This window comes from Solanum lycopersicum, chromosome 2 (assembly GCF_036512215.1).
Source record: "Solanum lycopersicum chromosome 2, SLM_r2.1".
Classification (NCBI taxonomy): domain Eukaryota; kingdom Viridiplantae; phylum Streptophyta; class Magnoliopsida; order Solanales; family Solanaceae; genus Solanum; species Solanum lycopersicum.
This window is the reverse complement of record NC_090801.1, coordinates 33,003,267-33,029,323: the sequence shown is the minus strand read 5'-3', so window position 1 is coordinate 33,029,323 and position 26,057 is coordinate 33,003,267. Positions and strand designations below refer to the sequence as shown.

The 26,057-nt window shown below is 39.2% G+C and overlaps 1 pseudogene; it reads left to right on the top strand.

Annotated features, from left to right (window-relative positions):
• The first annotated feature begins 9,081 nt into the window (after nt 1–9,081).
• The window catches only part of LOC138341994 (uncharacterized), a 47,299-nt pseudogene continuing 30,323 nt past the window's right edge, over nt 9,082–26,057 (top strand).

Here is a 26,057-nt window from a genome sequence, read left to right as displayed (position 1 = left end):
AGTAGATTAGGGTTTCTTTTCAAGATTTGGGATTTAATAGCTTCATCATGCTTATTTATTCACAATTACATAATCACATCATTCATGCAAGCATACAATTAAGCATATAGAAGGTTTACAATACTACTAACACATATCATTCGCTATTAAGAGTTTACTACGAATAGTGTATAAAAACCATAACCTACCTCCACCGAAGAATTGAAATCAAGCAAGTTAATCCTCAAAGCTTTGTGCTTTCCTCTTCTCTCGATCGTTTCTCTCTCTCCCTTCTTGTTCTTTCTGTTTTCTTATTCAAACCCTCTTTCTTTTACCCTAATTAGTATATAATTAAGAATAAAAGATGGCAATAATACCCCACTAATTAACTTAAGGTTACCTCTTTTAACCCCCAAGAATTTGAGTTATTAATATAAACCCATTAAATATATAATTATAGCAGGAATAGTCCAAAACGCCTCTTTAAAACCTAACCAGAAATCCGACTCCAACTTGGATTACGCAAGCTGTGACGGGCCGTCGCGCCTGCGACGGTCCGTCCTGCTGTCCGTCGCATAGTTCAAAAACTTGATTTTGGGTGAATGGCCTTTGACGGTCCGTCACACCTGTGACGGTCCGTCACACCTGTGACGGTCCGTCCTGCCACTCCGTTACGAAGTTCAGAGAGTCAATTTTCAGTACCCAATTTCAGATTTTCTAAGTGTTTTGAAACGAGATCCTGCGACGGTCCGTCGTGCCCTTGACGGTCCGTCGTGGGGTCCGTCGCTTCTGCCAGTTTTTTTCCAGAATTGAAATCTGTTGCTCAAAACGACTAAACATGTCGTTACAATAGATACCAATTTACCCATCGTTCGTCCCCGAACGATCACAAGAAGGAAAACAAGGGAGAAAAGGAGTACCTGAATCTGTAAACAGATGTGGGTATCTTTCTTGCATATCTGCCTCCTTCTCCCAAGTGACTTATTCAACCGGTCGATTCTTCCATTGCACCTTGATGGATGCAATCTCTCTTGACCTCAACTTGCGAACTTCTCTATCTACAATAGCAACAAGCTCCTCCTCATAAGACAAGTTCTCATCAAGCAAAACTGAATCCCAACGGATAATGTAGTTTCCATCCCCATGGTATCTTTTCAACATAGACACATGGAATACCGGATGTACTTCTGACAGACCTGGAGGCAAGACTAACTCATAAGCCACCTCCCCTACGCGTTTAAGTACTTCGAATGGTCCAATATACCTTGGACTTAGTTTACCCCTTTTACCAAACCGCATCACCCCTTTCATGGGCGAAACCTTCAGCAAGACTCGTTCTCCCTCCATGAACTCTAAGTCTCTAACCCTTCGATCTGCATATTCTTTTTGTCTACTTTGCGCCGCTAGAAGCTTTTCTTGAATAGATTTCACCTTCTCCATCGAATCTCTCAAAAGATCAGTACCCCAAGGTCTAACCTCGAACGCATCAAACCAACCAATGGGAGACCTACATCTCCTACCATACAATGCTTCAAATGGAGCCATATCAATGCTTGAGTTATAGTTATTATTGTATGAAAACTCCGCTAAGGGTAAGAAGCTATCCCAATGGCCACCAAACTCTATCACACATGCACGAAGCATATCTTCCAACACTTGAATCGTTCTCTCAGACTGACCATCGGTCTGAGGATGGAACGCAGTACTAAGGTCCAACCTAGTACCCAATTCCGCATGCAATGTTTTCCAAAACATAGAAGTAAACTGCGGGCTTCTATCTGATATGATGGATAGTGGAACCCCATGCAATCGCACCACTTCCGAGATGTAAAGTTTGGCTAACTTCTCTGCATTGTAAGTCACTTTTACCGGAATGAAATGAGCAGATTTAGTTAACCTATCAACAATCACCCAAATGGAGTCATACTTACCCATTGTCCTTGGAAGACCAACCACAAAGTCCATTGCAATTCTTTACCACTTCCATTCCGGATTGGGCATTCTCTGAAGTGTTCCTCAGGGCCTTTGGTGTTCATACTTTACTTGTTGACAGTTTGGACACTTGGCAATAAAGTCAACAATATCACTCTTCATTCTACTCCACCAAAAGTGTTACTTTAGGTCACGATACATCTTTGTTGCACCCGGATGTATAGAATACCTTGAACTATTAGCCTCTGTAAGAATAGTGTTGATCAAATCATCGACGCGGGGTACGCATACCCTTCCCTTGATCCTCAAAACACCTTCCTCATCAATTTGTGCTTCCTTAGACTCTCCTCGTAATACCTTATCTTGAATTCTGCGCAGTTTCTCATTATCAGACTGTCTTCCCTTAATCTTGTCAAGAAAGGAAGATCTTGCCTCCACAGAAGCCAACAATCCTCCCTTCTCGTTTACTTCTAATCTCATCAAGTCATTAGCTAGAGTCTGAACCTCTCTAGCCAGTGGGCGTCTAGAAGCTTGCAAGTGAGCTAGACTTCCCATGCTTCCCGCCTTTCTACTTAAAGCATCCGCTACAACATTCGCCTTCCCCGGATGATACAAGATAGTGATATCGTAGTCCTTTAGTAACTTCATCCATCTCCTCTGTCTTAAGTTCAAATCTTTCTGAGTAAAGACATACTGAAGGCTACGATGATCCATGTAGACCTCACACTTAACCCCATATAGATAGTGTCTCCATTGTTTTAATGCAAACACTACCGCAGCCAATTCCAAATCGTGGGTGGGATAGTTACGTTCATGCACCTTTAATTGCCTTGAAGCATAAGCAATCACACTCTTCTCTTGCATTAGTACTGCACCCAAACCAGAATAGGATGCATCACAATAAACAATGAAGTTCTTACCCTCTACTGGCAAGGTAAGGATAGGTGCGGTAGTCAACAAAGTCTTGAGCTTCTGAAAGCTTTCCTCACATTCGTCCGACCATACAAATGGAACATTCTGCTTAGTCAAGTTTGTCAATTGGGAAGCAATAGAAGAGAATCCCTTGAAAAATCGGCGGTAGTAGCTAGCTAACCCAACAAAGCTCCTTATTTCCGACACATTAGTAGGTCTTACCCAATTCTTTACTGTCTCAATCTTAGAAGGATCCACCATCACTCCTTCTTTAGAAACCACGTGCCCCAAGAAGGACACTACATCTAGCCAAAACTCACACTTAGAGAACTTGGCATAAAGCTTTTTCTCCCTCAACATTTCCAATACCATTCTCAAATGCTCTTCATGTTCCTTCTTGCACTTTGAGTATACCAATATATCATCAATAAATACGATCACGAAGAGGTCAAAATATGGCTTAAAAATACCATTCATCAAGCTCATGAACGCAGCAGGGGCATTCGTAAGACCAAAAGACATCACTACAAATTCGTAATGCCCATACCTCGTTCGAAAAGCAGTCTTTGGCACGTTCGTTGCCTGCATTTTCAATTGATGATAACCATATCTCAAGTCAATCTTAGAGAAGACACAAGCACCTTGTAACTGATCGAACAAGTCATCAATGCGAGGAAGAGGATACTTGTTCTTTATGGTTACCTTGTTCAACTGCCGGTAGTCTATGCACATCTGAAAACTCCCATCCTTCTTCTTCACAAAAAAAACCGGAGCACCTCAAGGGGATGCACTTGGTCTAATGAAGCCTTTGTTCAATAACTCTTGAAGTTGTGCCTTTAACTCTCTTAACTCTGCGGGAGCCATTCTATAAGGGGGTATAGAAATGGGGCGTGTGCCCGGTTCAAGATCGATACAGAAGTCAATATCCCTATCGGGTGGCATACAAGGAAGATATGTAGGGAACACATCCAAAAACTCGCGGACTACCGAAACCGACTCAATCGAAGGTACTTGGGTAGTGTAATCCTTGAGATGTGCCAAGAAAGCTAAACACCCTTTACTAACAATTTTCTTAGCACGAAGAAAGGAGATGATACGCACCGGATTGGAAGTGTAGTCACCCTCCCACACTAACGGATCTGTCCCAGGCTTGGCTAACGTCACCGTTTTAGCATTACAATCCAAGATCGCAAATTGCGGAGAAAGCCAAGTCATACCCAGAATTACATCAAAATCAACCTTTTCTAAGATAACTAAGTCTACATAAGTATTGCTCCCCACAAAAGTTACAAGACAAGACCTATACACCCTTTCAACTATCACAGACTCACCCATCGGAGTAGAAACACGAATAGGTATGTCAAGAAATTCACAATGTAAATTAAGACCATTAGCAAATGCGGAAGATACATAAGAAAATGTGGATCCGGGATCAAACAATACAGAAGCCATGCAATCATAAACCAGAAGATTACCTGTGATGACAGCATCGGATGCCTCCGCTTCAGACCACCCAGGGAAAGCGTAGCAATGGGCCCTCTCACTCGTTTGTCCGTTGCCCCTACCATGTTGTGATGTAGTGGCTCCAGTTTGCCCATCACCTCTGCCGTTTTGGTGACCACCATTGCCTCGACCACCACGTCCTCCAGAATAACGGCCTCTACCATGACTACCTCTACCTCTACCATGACTACCTCTACCTCTAACATTTGGAGGTTTGTAACTCTGTTTTGGACAATATCTCTTAATATGTCCAATCTCTCCACATCCATAGCACTCTCTGGGTTCATGCATAGGTCTCTCAGAGAAGTGTTGACCGGTCGGAGGTGGACCCCCAACTACAGTCTGTAGTGAAGACTGAATGGGTTGAACTGCGTAACCTCCGAAACCTTGTCCTCTAGAGTAAGAACCATTAAACTCACCTCCCTTTCGAAACCTTTTTGATGTCGATGTCGAGGTGAAGTCATTGGGCTTCACTCCTTCCACCTCAATCACGAAGTCTACCACTTCTTGGAAGGATATTGCTGTAGCCGCTACCTGTAAGGCCGAAATCCGCAACTCTGATCTCAACCCCTTCACAAACCGGCGAATCCTCTCTTGTGGACTGAAACAATGTTGCGTGGCATATCTTGATAGTGCGCGAAACCTAGCCTCGTAAGCATTTACGGACATCCTACCTTGCTCTAGGCTCAAGAACTCATCCCTTTTCCTATCCCTCAAAGTCTGAGGGATATACTTCTCCATAAACAAGCTAGAGAATGAGGCCCAAATCATAGGTGGTGCCTCTGTCGGTTGACACTCAACATGTGATCGCCACCACATTTTGGCGTTCCCTTGAAACTGATAAGTCACAAACTCCACACCAAACCGTTCTACTATACCCATCTTGTGTAGTAGCTCGTGACAGTCAACCAGAAAATCATAAGCGTCCTCCGATTCAGCACCCTTGAAGACTGGAGGTTTCAATTTCAAGAACTTACTAAAAAGTTCATGCTGATCATTTGTCATTATAGGCCCAGTAGTCAAACGTGGAAATGTGCGTATGTCCAATGAGGCCTCCATACGAGGAGCCATAGTGACTGCATGTTGTACTTCTGAAACCGGAGGTGTTGGTGTAGAAAACACTGGAGGTGCCTGACCTTGATCAGACAACACACTAAGATAAGCGAGAACATGATTGATCATCTCTGGGGTGGGTTGGGGTGGCAATTCCTCATTTTGCACTTGTTCATTCACCCCATCCTCCCCCTCTCTTATCACTTTCTCAGTCGGTGGAGGAGTCACCGCCCTAGTACCAGATGGGCTCGGTGCTTGTCCTCTTCCTCTAGAGGACGTCCTCCCACGACCTCTACCACGGCCCCTTGCCGCTGTTCTCCCTCGAGCCTAAGCCCCAGTGGCTGGCTCAGTTGTTTCTTGTCTCGCCGGTGTTGGTGTTGGCGTAGTCGGTTCTCTAGTTCTAACCATCTGCGAAAGAGAGTGAAGATGGTCAGATACCAATTCGTATCGCCTAGATACCAATTGGACTCAAGTAGTAGCACGAAAGAAAGAATGAAAGAGTGAAATTTTCCTAAAGTCTTATAGCCTCTCAAGGAAAAGTAAAGGCGTCCCCCTACCGTTCCTTAAGACCCTACTAGACCTGTTCTTGTGTGATGAGACCAACGAACCTAATGCTCTGATACCAAGTTTGTCACGACCCAAATCCGGGCCGCGATTGGCACCCACACTTACCCTCCTATGTGAGCGAACCAACCAATCTAAACCTTAACATTTCAAGGTAATATCAACATAAAGTAATGCGGAAGACTTAAACTCATTAATAAAAACAATCTAACCCTCCAATGAGTTTAAGTCTTCCGCATTACTTTCTGTTGATATACGTTGAAATGTTAAGGGTTAGATTGGTTGGTTCGCTCATATAAGAGGGTAAGTGTGGGTGTCAGTCGCGGCCCGGATTTGGGTCGTGACAAACTTGGTATCAGAGCATTAGGTTCGTCGGTCTCATCACACAAGAACAGGTCTAGTAGAATCTTAAGGAACGGTAGGGGGACGCCTTTACTTTTCCTTGAGAGGCTATAAGACTTTAGGAAAATTTCACTCTTTCATTCTTTCTTTCGTGCTACTACTTGAGTCCATTTGGTATCTAGGCGATACGAATTGGTATCTTACCATCTTCACTCTCTTTCGCAGATGGTTAGAACTAGAGCAACGACAACGTCAACACCAACACCGGCCAGACAAGAAACAACGGAGCCAGTCACTGGGGCTGTGGCTCGAGGAAGAACAGCGGCGAGGGGCCGTGGTAGAGGTTGTGGGAGGACGTCCTCTAGGGGAAGAGGACGAGCACCTAGCCCATCTGATACTAGGGCAGTGACTCCTCCACCGACTGAGGAGGTAATAAGAGAAGGGGAGGATGGGGAAACTGAACAAGTGCAACATGAGGAAATGCCACTCCAACCTACCCCAGAGATGATCAATCAGGTTCTGGCTTATCTTAGCGGGTTGTCTGATCAGGGCCAGACACCCCCAGTGTTCTCTGCAGCAGCACCTCAGGCTCCGGAGGTACAACATGCGGCTACTATGGCTCCCCGCATGGATGTTCCATTGGAAATAGGCACGTTTCCACGCCTAACTACTGGGCCTATAATGACAAGTGATCAGCATGAACTTTTTAGTAAGTTCTTGAAATTGAAACCTCCAGTCTTCAAGGGTGCTGAATCGGAGGATGCTTATGATTTTCTGGTTGACTGTCACGAGCTACTACACAAGATGGGTATAGTAGAACGGTTTGGTGTAGAGTTTGTGACTTATCAGTTTCAAGGGAACGCCAAAATGTGGTGGCGGTCACATATCGAGTGTCAACCAATAGAGGCACCACCTATGACTTGGGCCTCATTCTCTAGTTTGTTTATGGAGAAGTATATCCCCCGGACTTTGAGGGATCGGAAAACGGATGAGTTCTTGAGCCTAGAGCAAGGTAGGATGTCGGTTAATGCTTATGAGGCTAAGTTTCGTGCACTATCCAGATATGCCACTCAACTCTGTTTCAGTCCTCAAGAGCGGATTCGCCGGTTTGTGAAGGGGTTGAGGTCAGAATTGCGGATTTCGGCCTTACAGATAGCGGCAACGGCAAAATCCTTCCAAGAGGTGGTAGACTTTGTGATAGAAGTGGAAGGAGTGAAGCCAGACGACTTCACCACAACATCGACATCAAAAAGGCTTCGAAAGGGAGGTGAGTTTAATGGTTCTTACACTAGAGGACAGGGTTCGGGAAGTTACTCAGTCCGACCAATTCAGTCTTCACTACAGACTGTAGTTGGGGGACCACCTCAGACCGGTCAACACTTCTCCGAGGGGCATATGATCGACTCCAAAGAATGTTATGGATGTGGTGAGATTGGACATGTTAGGAGAAATTGTCCCAGACCAAGTTACAAACCCCCAATAGCTAGAGGTAGAGGTGGTCATGGTGGAGGCCATTTTTCTGGAGGGCGTGGTGGTCGAGGTAATAGTGGTCACCAAAACGGAAGAGGTAATGGGCAAACTGGGGCCACTACATCACAACATGGTAGGGGCAACGGACAGACGAACGACAGGGCCCATTGTTACGCTTTCCCTGGGCGGTCTGAAGCGGAGGCATCTGATGATGTCATCACAGGTAATCTTCTGGTTTGTGATTGCATGGCTTCTGTATTGTTTGATCCTGGATCCACGTTTTCTTATGTATCTTCCTCATTTGCTAATGGTCTAAATTTACATTGTGAATTAGTTGATATGCCTATTCGTGTCTCTACTCCGGTGGGTGAGTCTGTGGTAGTTGAAAAGGTATATAGGTCTTGTTTGGTAAACTTTGTGGGGAGCAACACTTATGTAGATTTGGTTATCTTAGAAATGGATGATTTTGACGTGATTCTGGGTATGACTTGGCTTTCTCCGCAATTTGCAATCTTGGATTGTAATGCTAAAACGGTGACATTAGCCAAGCCTGGGACAGACCCGTTAGTGTGGGAGGGTGACTACACTTCCAATCCGGTCCGCATCGTCTCCTTTCTTCGTGCTAAGAAAATGATTAGTAAAGGGTGTTTAGCTTTCTTGGCACATCTCAAGGATGACACTACCCAAGTACCTTCGATTTAGTCGGTTTCGGTAGTTCGTGAGTTTCTGGATGTGTTCCCTGTAGATCTTCCTGGTATGCCACCGGATAGGGATATTGACTTCTGTATTGATCTTGAACACGGTACTCGCCCCATTTCTATACCCCCTTATAGAATGGCTCCCACGGAGTTAAGAGCGTTAAAAGCACAACTTCAAGAGTTATTGAACAAAGGCTTCATTAGACCAAGTGCATCTCCTTGGGGTGCTGCGGTTTTGTTTGTAAAGAAGAAGGATGGGAGTTTTCGAATGTGTTTAGACTACAGACAACTAAACAAGGTAACCATAAAGAACAAGTATCCTCTTCCCCGCATTGATGATTTGTTCGATCAGTTACAAGGTGCTTGTGTCTTCTCTAAGATTGACTTGAGATCCGGTTATCATCAATTGAATATACGGGCAACGGATGTGCCAAAGACTGCTTTTCGAAGGAGGTATGGGCATTACGAATTTGTAGTGATGTCCTTTGGTCTTACGAATGCCCCTACTGCGTTCATGAGCTTGATGAACGGGATTATTAAGCCATATTTGGACCTCTTCGTGATCGTATTTATTGATGATATATTGGTATACTCAAAGAGCAGGAAGGAACATGAAGAGCATTTGAGAATGGTATTGGAAATATTGAGGGAGAAAAAGCTTTATGCCAAGTTCTCTAAGTGTGAGTTTTGGCTAGATGTGGTGTCCTTCTTGGTGCACGTGGTTTCTAAGGATGGAGTGATGGTGGATCCTTCTAAGATTGAGACAGTGAAGAATTGGGTAAGACCCACTAATGTGTCAGAAATAAGGAGCTTTGTTGGGTTAGCTAGCTACTACCGCCGATTTGTCAAGGGATTCTTTTCTATTGCTTCCCAATTGACGAACTTGACTAAGCAGAACGTCCCATTTGTATGGTCGGATGAATGTGAGGAAAGCTTTCAGAAGCTCAAGACTTTGTTGACTACCGCACCTATCCTTACCTTGCCAGTAGAGGGTAAGAACTTCATTGTTTATTGTGATGCATCCTATTCTGTTTTGGGTGCAGTACTAATGCAAGAGAAGAGTGTGATTGCTTATGCTTCAAGACAATTAAAAGTGCATGAACGTAACTATCCCACTCATGATTTGGAATTGGACGCAGTAGTGTTTGCATTAAAACAATGGAGACACTATTTATATGGGGTTAAGTGTGAGATCTATACGGATCATCGTAGCCTACAGTATGTCTTTACTCAGAAGGATTTGAACTTAAGACAGAGGAGATGGATGGAGTTACTAAAGGACTATGATATCACTATCTTGTATCATCCGGGGAAGGCGAATGTTGTAGCGGATGCTTTAAGTAGAAAGGCGGGAAGCATGGGAAGTCTAGCTCACTTGCAAGCTTCTAGACGCCCATTGGCTAGAGAGGTTCAAACTCTAGGTAATGACTTGATGAGATTAGAAGTAAATGAGAAGGGAGGATTGTTGGCTTCGGTGGAGGCAAGATCTTCCTTTCTTGACAAAATTAAGGGAAGACAGTTCGATGATGAAAAACTGCGCAGAATCCAAGATAAGGTATTGCGAGGAGAGGCTAAGGAAGCACAAATCGATGAGGAAGGTGTTTTGAGAATCAAGGGAAGAGTATGTGTACCCCGCGTCGATGGTTTGATCAACACTATTCTGACAGAGGCTCATAGTTCAAGGTATTCTAGACATCCGGGCGCAACCAAGATGTATCGTGACCTAAAGCAACACTTTTGGTGGAGTAGAATGAAGCGTGACATTGTGGATTTTATTGCCAAATGTCCAAACTGTCAACAAGTAAAGTATGAACACCAAAGGCCCGGAGGAACACTTCAGAGAATGCCCATTCCGGAATGGAAGTGGGAAAGAATTGCAATGGATTTTGTGGAAGACAATGGGTAAGTATGACTCCATTTGGGTGATTGTTGATAGGTTAACTAAATCTGCTCATTTCATTCCGGTCAAGGTGACTTACAATGCAGAAAAGTTAGCCAAACTTTACATCTCGGAAGTGGTGCGATTGCATGGGGTTCCACTATCCATCATATCAGATAGAGGTACGCAGTTTACTTCTATGTTTTGGAAAACATTGCATGCAGAATTGGGTACTAGGTTGGACCTTAGTACTGCGATCCATCCCCAGACCGATGGTCAGTCTGAGCGAACGATTCAAGTGTTGGAGGATATGCTTCGTGCATGTGTGATAGAGTTTGGTGGTCATTGGGATAGCTTCTTACCCTTAGTGGAGTTTTCATACAATAATAGCTATCACTCAAGCATTGATATGGCCCCATTTGAAGCATTGTATGGTAGGAGATGTAGGTCTCCCATTGGTTGGTTTGATGCGTTCGAGGTCAGACCTTGGGGTACTGATCTCTTGAGGGATTCGATGGAAAAAGTGAGGTCTATTCAAGAAAAGCTTCTAGCGGCGCAAAGTAGACAAAAATAATATGCAGATCGAAAGGTTAGAGACTTAGAGTTGATGGAAGGTGAACAAGTCTTGTTGAAAGTTTCACCAATGAAAGGGGTGATGCGGTTTGGAAAAAGGGGTAAACTAAGTCCAAGGTACATTGGACCATTTGAAGTACTTAAGCGAGTAGGAGAGGTGGCTTATGAGTTAGCCTTGCCTCCAGGGCTGTCCGGAGTGCATCCGGTATTCCATGTGTCGATGTTGAAAAGATACCATGGGGATGGAAACTACATTATCCGTTGGGATTCAGTTTTGCTTGATGAGAACTTGTCTTATGAAGAGGAGCCTGTTGCTATTTTAGATAGAGAAGTTCGCAAGTTGAGGTCAAGAGAGATTGCATCCATCAAGGTGCAATGGAAGAATCGACCGGTTGAAGAAGCCACTTGGGAGAAGGAGGCGGATATGCGAGAAAAATACCCACATCTGTTTACATATTCAGGTACTCCTTTTCGCCCTTATTTTCCTTCTTTTGATCGTTCGGGGATGAACGATGGGTAAATTGGTATCTAATGTAACGACCCGTTTAGTCGTTTTGAGCAACAGACTTCAATTCTAGAAAAACTGGCAGAAGCGACGGACCCCACGACGGACCGTCAAGGGCACGACGGACCGTCGCAGGGTCTCGTTTCAAAACACTTAGAAAATCTGAAATTGGGTACTAAAAATCGACTCTCTGAACTTTGTGACGAAATGGCAGGACGGACCGTCACAGGTGTGACGGACCGTCACAGACCCTTGGTGGAAATTTGGGTCTCTGAACTCTTCGACGACCTGCAGGATGGACCGTCGCAGGCACGACGGCCCGTCACAGGTTGCGCAAATCCCAGGCAGAATCGGATTTCCTTACACATTTTAAGGGACGTTTGGGACTATTCTTTCCTTAATTATAGATTTCGTGGGTTTATATTAATAACTCAAATTCTTGGGGGTTAAAAGAGGTAACCCTAAGTTAATTAGTGGGGTATTATTGCCATCTTTTATTCTTAATTATATGTTAATTTGGGGTAAAAGAAAGAGGGTTTTGAATAAGAAAAGAGAAAAGAAAAGCGAGAGATAGATTGATCGATTGAGAGAGAAAGAGTCGAACGAGGAAGAAGAATATCAAAGCTTGGGAGATTGCTTGTTGATTCCAATTCTTCGGTGGAGGTAGGTTATGGTTTTCATGCTTTCATAGTAAAGTCTTAATAGAGAATGATATGTATTGGTAGTATTGTAAACCCTACTATATGCTTAATTGTATGTTTGCGTGAATATGATTATGTGATTGTGATAAGATAAGCATGATGAAAATATTGAATCCCACATCTTGAAAGGAAACTTTAATATACATTATTAATGATGATGCCTTGGTATAGAAGAAGGCTTGATGAATTAAAGTAATGGGATTGATGATGCCTTGGTATAGAGAAGGCCTGATGAATTAAAGTAATGGGATTGATGATGCCTTGGTATAGAGAAGGCCTGATGATTTATAGAATGATGTAGGGGATCGGGTGTCACGAACCGACACGTAGAATTAGGGGATCGGGTGTCACGAACCGACACGTAGAATTAGGGGATCGGGTGTCACGAACCGACACGTAGAATTAGGGGATCGGGTGTCACGAACCGACATGTAGAATTAGGGGATCGGGTGTCACGAACCGACACGTAGATATAGGGGATCAGAGTGTCACGTACCGACACAAGAGGAATAATGAATATGAGGGATCGGAGTGTCACGTACCGACACAAGAGAATTAAAGATAATGAATCTTGAAAGATGTTAATATACTCAATCTAACGAACATAATTCCCAAATGAGTATGGTGTTGATGCTTGAGCCCTCATGGATGAACTTGATGGTACTTATTGATGATTATAATACTTGTTGTGGCTACATGTTGAGTTTTATAGTTGATTTACGATAATATTGATATATACTGTTCCCTATTTTGAGTTGGCCGATGATATCTACTCAGTACCCGTGTTTTGTACTGACCCCTACTTTTATATTTTCTTCTTGTTTATTTGTGGAGTACAGCAAACGTGCCATCGTCTTCAACTCAACAGTAATTAAAGCCAGTCTTACTACATCGGAAATTCAGGGTGAGCTAATGCTTCTAGCTTGGACTGGATCTTCTTCTTCAAGTCTTGATGCCTTGAACTTCCGGCATGGACTAGCTTCTTATGTATTTTTAGCTTTTAGAATACTCTTAGTTTAGTCATTTGATTGTAGATGTTCTTGAGATGATGACTTCCAGATTTTGGGGATGATAATAATAGTTTTGAATTGTTTTTATTAATGAGTTTAAGTCTTCCGTATTACTTTCTGTTGATATACGTTGAAATGTTAAGGGTTAGATTGGTTGGTTCGCTCAAATAGGAGGGTAAGTGTGGGTGCCAGTCGCGGCCCGGATTTGGGTCGTGACAATATATTGATTCTACCCTAAAGGAACTATAATAAACCTAGTTCAAAACATCAAATTCGTAAATGAATGAAACCCACTTGAAAACTCAAGTTATAAAAATACTTTGAAAGGGCCCTTTGAGGAAAGAAGTCTCAAAGGTTAATTAGAACTCACAACTAAACATTTGTTGAAGATTTGTAGGTGATATTGTCCATTTCTAGCCCCCAAAACCTCCCCCTAGTTTGTTTTAAATGATGTCTTCAAATAGAGTGAGAAAGAATAGAGAAGGAAGAGAGTTTATTTTTGTGAGTTATGGTTAGGCTAATGAGGGTTGGGATCCTTATATGGGGGGTGAAATTGGTCATTAATCTTTCTTTAATCGCTAAATAACCTCTAAACCCCTTAATTATTTTAGTTGGTCTTAACTTAAATTGTTTAGGAAAATGGACCCTCAAAACTTGAACCTCGTCGATGGGTCGTCTGTTAGTCGAGGGTTAGTCCCCCCTACGTCCTGCACAATTGTCGTCTTGGTTAGAGACTTGTCCACGTGAGTGCTTTCCCAGTTTTGCTAATTGTTGGATGCTAGTTGTCATTGATTCCTCGTCGATTCACACATTAGTCGTTCTTTGGCTTTCGTGCTTTGCAACACATCGAAGTCATTGTCGCCTCCTACATACTAGGGTCTTCCTCAAGCTGCCTTGGTTAGTCCTTGGGGAGTCGTACCCAGACGTTTTTACCATGAATCACATTAGAAAAATGTTATACACACTTCCACCTAATTTCATGAATTACCGACTCCTAAAAAGTTAGTTAAATAAGCCAAGGCACGCTAGTACCCCTTAGAACTAGTTTCCAAACGTCATGGACATTCTTGGACATTTTAGTTCCTAAACTTCCTAATGACCTAAATTTATTAGAATGTTTAGACCCCCTGTCCACCTACACAAGAGGAAGACTTTAGTTTAAAAGATTAGACCTTCACAATATCTACTTGAACTATCTAAACATTAGAATATACAATACTTTGGACTAAGCCCAAAGAAGACATAAAATTAAAGACTAAGACCTAAGGAACTTGTGGATATTGATCTAGAATCGATGACAAACCAATACATCATCTTCAAAGCCTTAGAAACCTATCCAATCTCCATGCAACATCAAGAATTCAAATACCTACACATATGTCAAAAAGGGAAAAGAAGGGGTTAACACATTAGATGTACTGAGTATGTAAGCCATGCAAAAACCATGAAAAAGGGAAATTTAGTACATATAAAGTTTTTCATGAATTTTGATATAAACATCATACTATAATCATAAGAACAACATTAACAACATAGAAAACACATAACAAATCATTTAAGCAATTCTTAATTTTTTGGAAAACATTACAGTGAACTTACTTCACTCTTGCAGTGAAGTCCTTCACTATAAAAGGAAGTTTCTTAGGTTCACTCTACACACCTTTTATCACATAATTCCCTCACTTGAATATATCCTATGACTCACTTAAGTGAGACAAAGAGAGACCGCCCACTCACCAATGGTAGGCACTCCTAAATGATCCTTAAGACCACTCATAATGAGACATATACTTACAAATACATCAATCACATGAACATGAGATCCTCCTACCGAAGGTGACTCTAAGATCATCTTGAGTGAGTTGGGAAGTAACCGCCCACACAATCCCTTCCACACACACTTAAGAGATCCTATAGACTACCATAGAATCATTCTCACTTAACAAAACATAGATAATATTATATTCTCCTTTCAAAGTCTATCGAAAATCTTACATGAGTAAATCAAGAAGATAGCATCAATTATTGGCCTCTTCAGGATTACCTAAGTAATCCTTAAGTCTACCTAAAGATTATATCATCTCTACACAACCAACCAACTTCCCTAATTAGATTCATTCTTATGACTTATCTATGTAAGATAATAAGTAACCATTGTTATACAACCTTCACAGCTTAACAAGACAACCCTTAACAACTATTAATTAGTACTACTTCATTTAACATACTTTAAATTAAGTCATTACATTCATTAGTTCATTAAGAGACATTCATCACAAAAGAGATATTCAAGTAACTTTCTTGGACGAGACCTAGGAACTTCAGCTAACACCTTCAAAAGCTATTGTGCAATGTCTAGATAGTGTCACATACCACCACCTAAACCTTATAGAACTTCTATAATGCTAGTAAGTATCCCATATGATGACAATAGACAATAACCGACATAAACCATGGTAGAAAGGCATGGAATACAGAGTTCTCACCTTCTTCAATGAGGGTGTTCTACTTGCCAATTGTAGAACTTGGACATATCCCATGTAGTCACATGGTCAAGGAATATGAAGGGCATGTTTTTGTAATCTAGTCTCATCCTTTAACTAGAATTACTTCCTTTAACATACTCACCCGTTTCTAGCTTTCGTTCTCATAAAGAAATTCAAATTAAAGGTTCATACAATTGGGTTCCATATCTAGTTCGTAACCCAATCACATTTACCGTACCAAAGAGGTCCTCTAGGGCTACCTTCTAATGGAGACAAGAATTTCATCATTACTTTCCTAAAGGATTGATATGATGCCGTTCCAGCCAATCAACCTTATGTCCATCATAACTTTACTTAAAGGATATCATTATGACTTTTGACTTCAACATACATAACCTTACCACTATGTTCAAGGTTTCACATAAAGGACCCTCTTAACATCATTCAAGGTCTCCCATATCATTTATACTTTCAATTCTAATAGACTTTTGCATGCTATCTCATATCGTTTATACTTTCAATACTAATAGACTTTCGCATGCTAAGTAACTACATCACATGTTCATATTTATATTCATACAAGCATCTAGTAAGGCAAACAAATCAACCAAGACAAGACACCATATACTTCACCTTAAAACATATTACATGTAATTTTATAAGAGAATAGGAATAACCATTTTCATCTTTAAGTCCTCCTATACACTACCATATCATGATCATATAACCATTATATACTCATATAGTCAAGTAGGAATAACTATGTATCAATCCTAAGACTACACATAGAAGCACAGAGTCATAGTCTACATGATCTCCTAACATACATGGAAAGAACACATACTTTCAGAATACTTCTCATATAGATAAATGTTTTCATACATCAAAGTAAATCAATAGTACAAATAATCACAGTACTTCAAGTAGTGTCGACAAGGCCATGACTATTCAATAAAGAAACAACGCAAGGAACATCATTTCACATATCACCATAACCATAAGTGGACCATTCCAATAACAATATAATTTAAGTCTCATTAACGTAAAATAAAAGGAATTAGGGAATCCTACATCCACTCCATCTTACCACTTCAACATCAAGGCTAAATCATCCAATTCGATATCATAAGGCCCTTACCCATGGCCATAACAAACAATTCAACATAATTATAAAAATATTTCATTAATCTAGGTCAATTTGTTACATATTCATCAATATAATGAAACTTAGATATGAATTTATTACAATTATTACATCAATCAAAAGCCTATATGAAACTTCATTTGAATTCATAAACCTTAAGTCAATATAAATTCAATAAGCCTAACATTTAATAGATCTAAGAATGTGCAATATTCAATCATAAAATTGAAACAGCACAAAAACAAATTAAGAATAATCTATACATGAATCAGAAGACTATAACAATCTACACCTCAATTCATCAACAATAAAGCATGATCGCATAACCCATATTTTAGTCAAATCAAGAGATTTGTGAAGTTCAACGTTCATGGAGAATTTAATTGGAAAACATCAATTAAACATCAATAACATCATAACTTAACATTTGAAAGCCTTTCATGCAAGAACCCAAGACATAGAGTAGAAATTGGACTTTTTATTCTTTTTGAAATCTTTGAAAATCATCTTTGAAATTGGCCCTAAGGTAATAGGAAGCCTTAGTTGAAAAAATCTCATACCTTATTAGAAGAACTCAATGATAATTGAAGAATAAGCTCCATTGAAGAATCATCTTCAAGCTCCATCTTCACTTTGAACTTTCATGGAGATTTTTGAAGAAATTTTGGGAGGAAATGTGCTTTGATTGACGTGTTAGAGTTGCAGTGAGATTTTAATAACTTATATAATCTTAAAATACTCATAAACCCTCAAAACAACCTTCCTCACATTTTATAATACATGGGACAAATTTCCCAAAAACCCTAAGTCCTTAAAAAAAACTGGCAGGCACCTCACAGCACCATCGACGGTCCATGGGTGAGACTAGGCCCCATCGACGGGCTCTCGTGGTTTTCTACTTCTTTCCTCAACCTTACATCTTTCAGGCTCCGTTGACGCCACCCATGGACTATCTATCATTTTGGTCGTCCTTTGGCACTGCCTGGCAGTGTTGAGCTCAAAGTTTGGGTCCTCTTTTAGGGCCCCTTGTTGGTCCTACATTGAGTCATACCCAGAAGTTTCAAACACAAATATGATATACTAAATGTTTAGGGCTTACAAGACGAGTTTTATCCAAAACAAACATACGTAGACACGCAAGGTCATTTAAAGACAAATATTTTTTGAATGCCATGGATCTTCTTGAACGTTTTACCTCCAAACATAACGAAACATGACACACTGCCTATATATACTATAATAACTCATTTAAGGATCTTATAACCTGACGATTCAAACGTAAAAACACATATGAGGCACAAAGGTCACTTAGTCGTTAGACGTCTTGGTCATCTAATGACGTTTGACTTCAATGCACTGATACTCTTAGACACTGACTCAAACCCACATTACAGACCATTTTTTGACCTTAGACCATCATCACAACCATGTTAGGCTCTAGCTTCACCTACGTTATTTTTGGGGTCTTACATTCTCCCCAACTTGGACAACATTCGTCCTCGAATGACACTTTTCACTCTCCGAACACTTCCAAGCATAGAGACTCAACTTAGAAGCTCAGGTCCATGCCATATAACATCTTATACAATACAAATATATAGGATAACATAAATTTCACATAATTAGGAGAATCATTACACAACAAGAAACAAGAAAACATTCTTTAACTCATCATGCTTTAAACTCACAGGCTTCATCCTAAATAAAAAAAAAATCATTTTATATTCAGTATCATACTTATATACATAAATTCTAACCACATTACAATAATTTTTGAGCAAATAATGAATTGGTCAATTTTCGAAATTCTCATAGTGAGTAGGCAGCGCTACAGTGAACATGATTCACAACTTTTTACAATGTAACACTTATGAAATTTATTACAAATGCTATACAAATAAATCTGATAAAACCATTTAGACATTCTCACTATTTAACTATATGTAACAATTAGTAACCTACACTAGATGCACATGAATCATGAGGAAGATATCATGCAAGAAAACTTATTTTCTCATTCAACGAAACATCTATATATATATATATATATACAGATATATATATATATATACATATATATATATATATAAATATATATATCATAAGGAGAATGTTAGGAACTTCACTACAAAAGAATCCTACAAATCAAGTTACCAAGAACTCTTTTGTTTTAGACCTGAATAAACACATACAGAAAAGTTAAGGGTACTTCACTCCCAACAACAATAGTCTTCACCATTCTCCTCCACTTAGGAGAAACCCATACTAAGGTCAACATAACATCCACTACAATGGACTGACTCCCTTAAGGAACTTTAAACCTTACAAATACTTTCTCACTAAGGTCAATCTCATGGAGATTAAAGACTCTCAAATGTCTCATCATCTAGCCAATACCTCCCCCTTACTAAGAAAAATCACCTTTAATCTTTCAAATGTCCTCACCTCTGTTCCTATGGTTGGAGACTTATAAAACTTGAAATTATCTCAACAATCATGCCTTCACATTTCTTGCAATATACCTTACAATTCTTATCCAACTTAACTACCCTACAAAAGAAAACCATGCCAATCTATGGTCAAAACCACATTCTATCACACCTCATCTCACAAGTCACATCTCATCTTTTTCTCTCCCTCAATCCAAACTTCATAATGTATCCCTCAAGGGACAAACACTAAAGGGAAACAGGGGAAAGACACAATATATAAAGCTCTAAGACACGACTAGATGAATGAAGAAGTGAAACTTTTCTTAGCACCCAATAGCCTCCTATTCATAATGTGGCGCACTTCACATTATAAACAAGACCCTACTAGATGTTTTTCATGAGACAACTAAGACACCCCCCTAAAACTTATGCTCTGATGCCAAGCTTGTGAGGACCCATAAGTACACCCAAGAAGATAGATCTTCCTTGTGTCATCACACGATAAATGAGAATTCAATAAGTCTTATCAAAGTCTCTCATATTATTCATTGCATAATAAACATACTAAAACGAGTAAAATTTAAAAATTTCTTCACACATGAAGAACTCTTTCATAAAAAATACTTAAGTGGAAGACATTCATTTAGAACATTAAACCTTTACAATATCTATTTGAACGATCTACTTTAGAGTATAAAATATTTGGGACTAAGCCCATACAAGACATAAAGGTAAAGACTAAGACTTAAGGAACTTTTGAATAGTGTGCTCGAATCGATGAGGACTAATCAATACATATTTTTAGAGCCTTAGAAACCTATCCATTCTTCGTAGCACATCAGACTTCCAATTTCCTACACTTCATTCAAAAAGGAAAAAGAAGGGGTTATCACATTAGATTTACTAAGTATGGATGCCATACAAAAACGATGACAAAAAGTACATTTAGTAAATAGCATGCTTTCCATGAATTTCTATTAAAATATCATACAATAATCTTAAGAACAACATTATAACAACTTAGAAAACACATAAGAAATCATAAAAGCAATTATCACATTTTTTTAGAACATTACAGTGAGTTCACTATACAGTGAAGTTTCTTAGCTTCACTCTACACACCTTTTAACAGAAGACTCACTTAAGTGAGACAAAGAGAGACCTCCCATACACCTTTTATAGGCACACATAAATTATCCTTAACACCACTCATAATGAGAAAGACACACTTAAAAATACATCAATAATTTGAAAATGACGTCCTCCTACTAAAGGTGACTCTAAGTGCTACTTCAGTGAGTTGTGAAGCGACCACCCATACAATCCCTTACACACACATAGAATAGATCATATAGAATACCTAAAATAGAATCATTTTCACTTAACAACACATACATAATATGGCATTCTCCTTCCAAATTCTATCAAAAAGACTTACTTAAGTAATTTAAGAAAATAACGTCCATGATTGAATTCTTCAAGATTACCTAAGTAATCCTTAAGACTACCTAAGTCTTAGATAATGTCGACATAATCAACCAACTTCTCTAACTAGGGTCATCCATAAGAGCTATCTAGGTGAAATAAGAAGTGACCATTCCTTTGCCCACTTCACACCTTAACTTGACAACCCTTAACTAGTCTAGATAAGTACAACATTATTTAACATACTTTCTTAAATTGGCATTACATCCATTAGTTCATTTAGAGACTTTCATCACAGAAAGGATATTAAAGTAATGGTCTTGGACATGACCTAGGGACTCCGAATAGCACCTTCAAAGCCTATTGTGCAATGTCTAGACAGCGTCCCATACGACCACCTAAACCTTATAGAACTTCTTTAATTCTTGTAAGTATCCCATATGATGATAATAGGCAATAACAGACATGGACCATGGTAGCAAGGCATGTAATCTTGATTTCTAACCTACTCTAATGAGGGTGTTCTACTTGCCAATGGTAGAACTTTGACACATCCCATGTAGGCACGTGGTCAAGGAATATTAAGGGGATGCTTTGTAATCTACTCTAATCCTTTTAAAAAGAACTACTTCCCTTACCATAATATCATGACCGGAGTCTAGACCACATACGAGATGGGGGTTATTAAACTCTGAGAGGTCGCAGATAAGCCTACTTACATCATCGTTACTTCATCTAGGTTAATTTTAGTTTAAAATTTTAACTTATTATTTACTTATTTCATATGAAACATATTCTACTGAACATCATAGGTTTTGACCATCAATAATCTAATATTAAGATCATCAAATGAAAGGAATAGTGTAATACTACATTATATAAAAACTTGAAAAAATGACACAAATACAATGTCTGAAATAATATGGGAAGGAAACGATAAAGTAACATACTCCACTAACTCATAACTAATTCTAATATAGAATATAATGAGCAAGCGTCCTTGAAAGAATAAGGGACTACCAAGTCTGCGTAAATTCTCCACGTTCGGATAGGTTAAGCATCAACCTTTAAGCTCTAACGACTACCTGTGCCTGCACCTAAAATGTAGAGTTGTATGGGGTTAGTACACACTTGTCCTAAATATGGTTATATGCAAGCACACACCAAGAACATGCATAATTAAGAAGAGCTCTTTCTAACGATGTGTGTTATGGAATGTAAAGTTAGCGGACTTGCCGAATTCGGATTAGAAAAGTCATGTTATGAGTGTAACGTACATAATCATACTTATCATTTTGCAAAAAAACAAATCACATATTGCATATCATATCACATAGTTCATATCATTCTTTCATATGCCATGAGACCTTTGAATCATGGACTTGACATTAGGACTTCTCAAAATGAGGGCTCAACATATGGGACCTCAACTAGGGAGCCTTATTTAGAATGCACAGAGTCTGCTTCATTCATTCATACGTACTTCATTTTTCTTTTTTTCATATACTAGTGCAACCACCACTCATACCTAGGATGTAGTTTAAGACACTCATGGGTTTCAGTGTGCAATTACCAAGAATAACCAAGTTTCATTAATTAAGTCTAGCTCACCTCTTGATTTTATATCCTAACACCTTTATTAATTTTCATTTCATTATGTGCATTTGATGAGGCTAGCCTCATTCATTTTTGGGAACTTTAACCTTAACCGATATTAATCATGTGAGCATCGTGATATCCAGTTTCTGCCCTCGCCGAAAAGAGGTGAAATCATCGGCCAGAGTGACCCGAACATGCTAGCGTATATAGGGAGTCGAACCCTACTAGATACCTATATTGGAAGTAGAAGTTCAAAGGCTAAGAGATATAAGGATACCCATACCCGGCATGCCTCATAGTCTCATGTCATGAGATTTACGTGAACCTCCGCCCTTCTCGAAGGAAGGTATCAGAACTCATAGCTAGCCCATTGATTCTTCGTATAAAGTTCTATTACATTCAACTCATTGATCATCAAAGATGGCTTCTAGCATGAAGACGTCATACCTCATTAGATGATTTCTCATCTCATTATTACTATTAAGAATGCATTAACTTTAATACATTCATTCGAGTGTTCATAGAGACTGGTCTCTTCATTAACTTTACACTCTTATAGATGAGTACATTTAGGTAACATTTACTTAAAATCATTTGAGATTTCTATAATCTTTCATATTAGCCTAATATCATGTTGTCACCACATTCAGAAGCTTTAGCATATTTGCTCTTGATAATTGCTCACCACTTTACGTGAATGTTCATTTCATCGTATGCCAATGACCTTAGAATTTTTGTGTGTCTAATACTCTTACTTAACCCCTCTAGTTTTCATTATCTCATCACATAACATCTAAGGTTCACTTACCGTTAAATGTATGCTTGACTTATGAGTCTACACATACAAGCCATTTTGTATCCTCCTTACAACATTTTATTATTTAATTCTTTAATGACATGTATATGGTTAGGACTTGGTATCAATGCCCACTGACCTCTAGCATTTAAAAATATATTTTAGAACGTCATTTTTTTACAGTAAGCTGCCCAAAACAAATTTCCAGAATGCTAGAAATTTGTTCACCTCTTTACATTCCAATTTCTCAACTTTTCGATGTTAGATTTAGGATATATTTTCGTGTAACATCTAGTGAATCTTTAGGTGAGTTTTAATAGTTATTTTCAAGAATTTAATCACCTTTTTCAGTCCATTTTTCTAACCCTCTTTCACGTTAAACATCAGGACATTTCGAGTAGTTTTTTGGGAGATCTTTAGGTGAATTTGCAAGGTTACTTTTAATAAAGAATTATCATTAAATTTAAAACCTATGAACTCATATGAACATAATTTTTTTAACATATTCATATACGTAAAATACAAAATATAACATGTAAAAATCAAGGCTTCAAACAATGGCTAACTTTCACCACACACATGCACAATACAAGTTAAAATAATTTACTTTTACGGAAAACAACTTTCATAAATATATTCATCACAAATATCACATTACAGGCCTAATATACCAGCAGACATACCAACATATGATCATTGGGAGCTAGTGACAGGGATCATTTAATGGTGAAAAACCCTAGTTTTTGGAGTAGATTCATCAGAGAATTAAGGGTCTCTTCAGAAAAGGACAAAGAGCATGAAAATCAATGCCTTATTTCACGTCGTCCAACACTTCAACTTGCTTCAAAATCCACCCCAAATCAAACTTTCACCAACTAATCTCACACCTTACCCAACACTAATATAGCATATTGCTTTACGTTTTCTTATTGCTTTGTCGTTTGTAATTTGCATGTAAGATCTTCAAGTATGAAGAACTATTGTTTATATTATTATTCTTATTTTTTGTTTCTATTTTTTTAAGCAGAGAGAACTTTAAAGAGAGTGTTGAAGAGAGGAGGATAAATGTGATAGTGGATAGATGTGTGAGAGAGTGTTTCCTTATGGCTAGAACTTTAGGCAAGCCTTAGTCAAATATGGTTTAATATTTAATAAATAATAAGTAATAGTAAAAATCTGCTTTTCCTTTTTCTTAAATCATCCATTAGTTATTACTTTTTTTAATTAATTCACAAAATTAAATCATTGCTCCTACGTAGGTTCGAACATGGGTGGAGCAAGATATTGATTGTAGGACAATTTTGGCCCTTTCTTCCTAAAATACCCCTCTAACATAATAATTAAATAATTAATAAAAATTTTGGGTAACCACGATACTACTCTTAGCCTATAAAAACATTTTACACTTAGAGAGTCCAAACATAAGATTTCCCCTTTTTAATTCGGGTAAAGATTTATCCGGGTAAATCTTCATAATAGGGTGACCAACATGGCTGGACCAAACCTTTCCTAGATCAACTAACCCACCAACTTAGTTGGCTTTGCTATTGAAGAGATTTAGAGATCTGGTTCTATGCGCATCAATCCGTGTGAACCCGGTCTATTCCTAGGCATTCTAGACACATTTAGCATTACGTAGTACATCAATTTTAGGGTTTTTAGATTATCCCCCCTTAGAAATATTCATCCCCGAATGGAACTTCATATAATCTAGCACAATGTCAGTCATATCATGACATAATCACTATGCATAGTCATGCTATAGAAACAAAGAATGGAGAGATAAGGAAACTTTGACTTAAGTTTAGGAAGTCTAAACTTAAAGACTGAAAAAATGAAAATAGTGCGATCTCATATAGTCCTTGGCCTCCCACGTAGAACCGTACACAAAATGATTCCTCCACAATACCTTCACTGTGGAAACATCCTTGTTTCTCAACCGCTTGATCTGTCTGTCGAAAATTTCAACTGGTACCTCCTCATAGGACAAGTCTTCATCAACCCCCAAACCTTCAACAGGTAGAATAAATGCTGGATCACCTAGTCACATGAAAGACTGGATGAACAGAAGCTAGCTTTGCAGGCAATGCCAAATCATAAGACACCTCACGCACACGCTTTAGGATTTCATAAGGCCAACATATCTCGTACTCAACTTCCCCTTTCGTGCCAAACCTCATCACCCCTTTCATATGTGATATTTTCAAATAGACCTGGTCACCAACATAAAAATCTAAGGTCCGCTCTCTATTGTTTACATATGACTTATGCTGACTGTAGGCAGTAGCCCACCTATTCCTTATAATCCTGACCTTCTCTAAGGCCTCGTGAATGATCTCTGGACCCAAAATGGATGACTCTCCAACCTCAAATGACCAAACTGGAGACCTACACCTTCTACAATATAGTGCCTCAAATGTTGACATCCCAATGCTAGAATGACAACTGTTATAATACGAGAACTCTATCAAAGGCAAATGATCGTCCCAACTATCTCTTAAGTAAATCACACATGCTCTAAACATGTCTTCCAATATCTGTATTGTGCGCTCTGCTTGCCCATTAGTCTAAGGATGAAAGGGAGTACTATGTTTTACCTGCGTGCCTAAGCTCATCATGAGGGATATCAGGAAATGTAAAATGAACTAAGCTCCTCTATCTGAACGATAGACAAAGTAATCACATGCCATCTTACAATCTCATCAATGTAATGTATCTCATAATCCTTTGCTCTGTATGTAGACTTCATAGGGATAAACTGCGAAAACTTAGTCATCCTGTCCACAATAACCCACATGAAGTCATGTTGTCTCCTAGTCTTCGGAATACCAACCACGAAGTCCATATTAATATCCTCTCACTTCCACATTGGAATCTCGATAATCTTGGTAATACCATCAGGCTTAAGATGTTTTACCTTAACCTACGGAAAATTAGGATATTTGCCAACATATTCAACAATATCCTTCTTAGATACATTTTACCAATAGAACTACTTAAGATCATGATACATCTTTGTAGAACCTAGATGTTTGGAATATCTAGAACCATGGG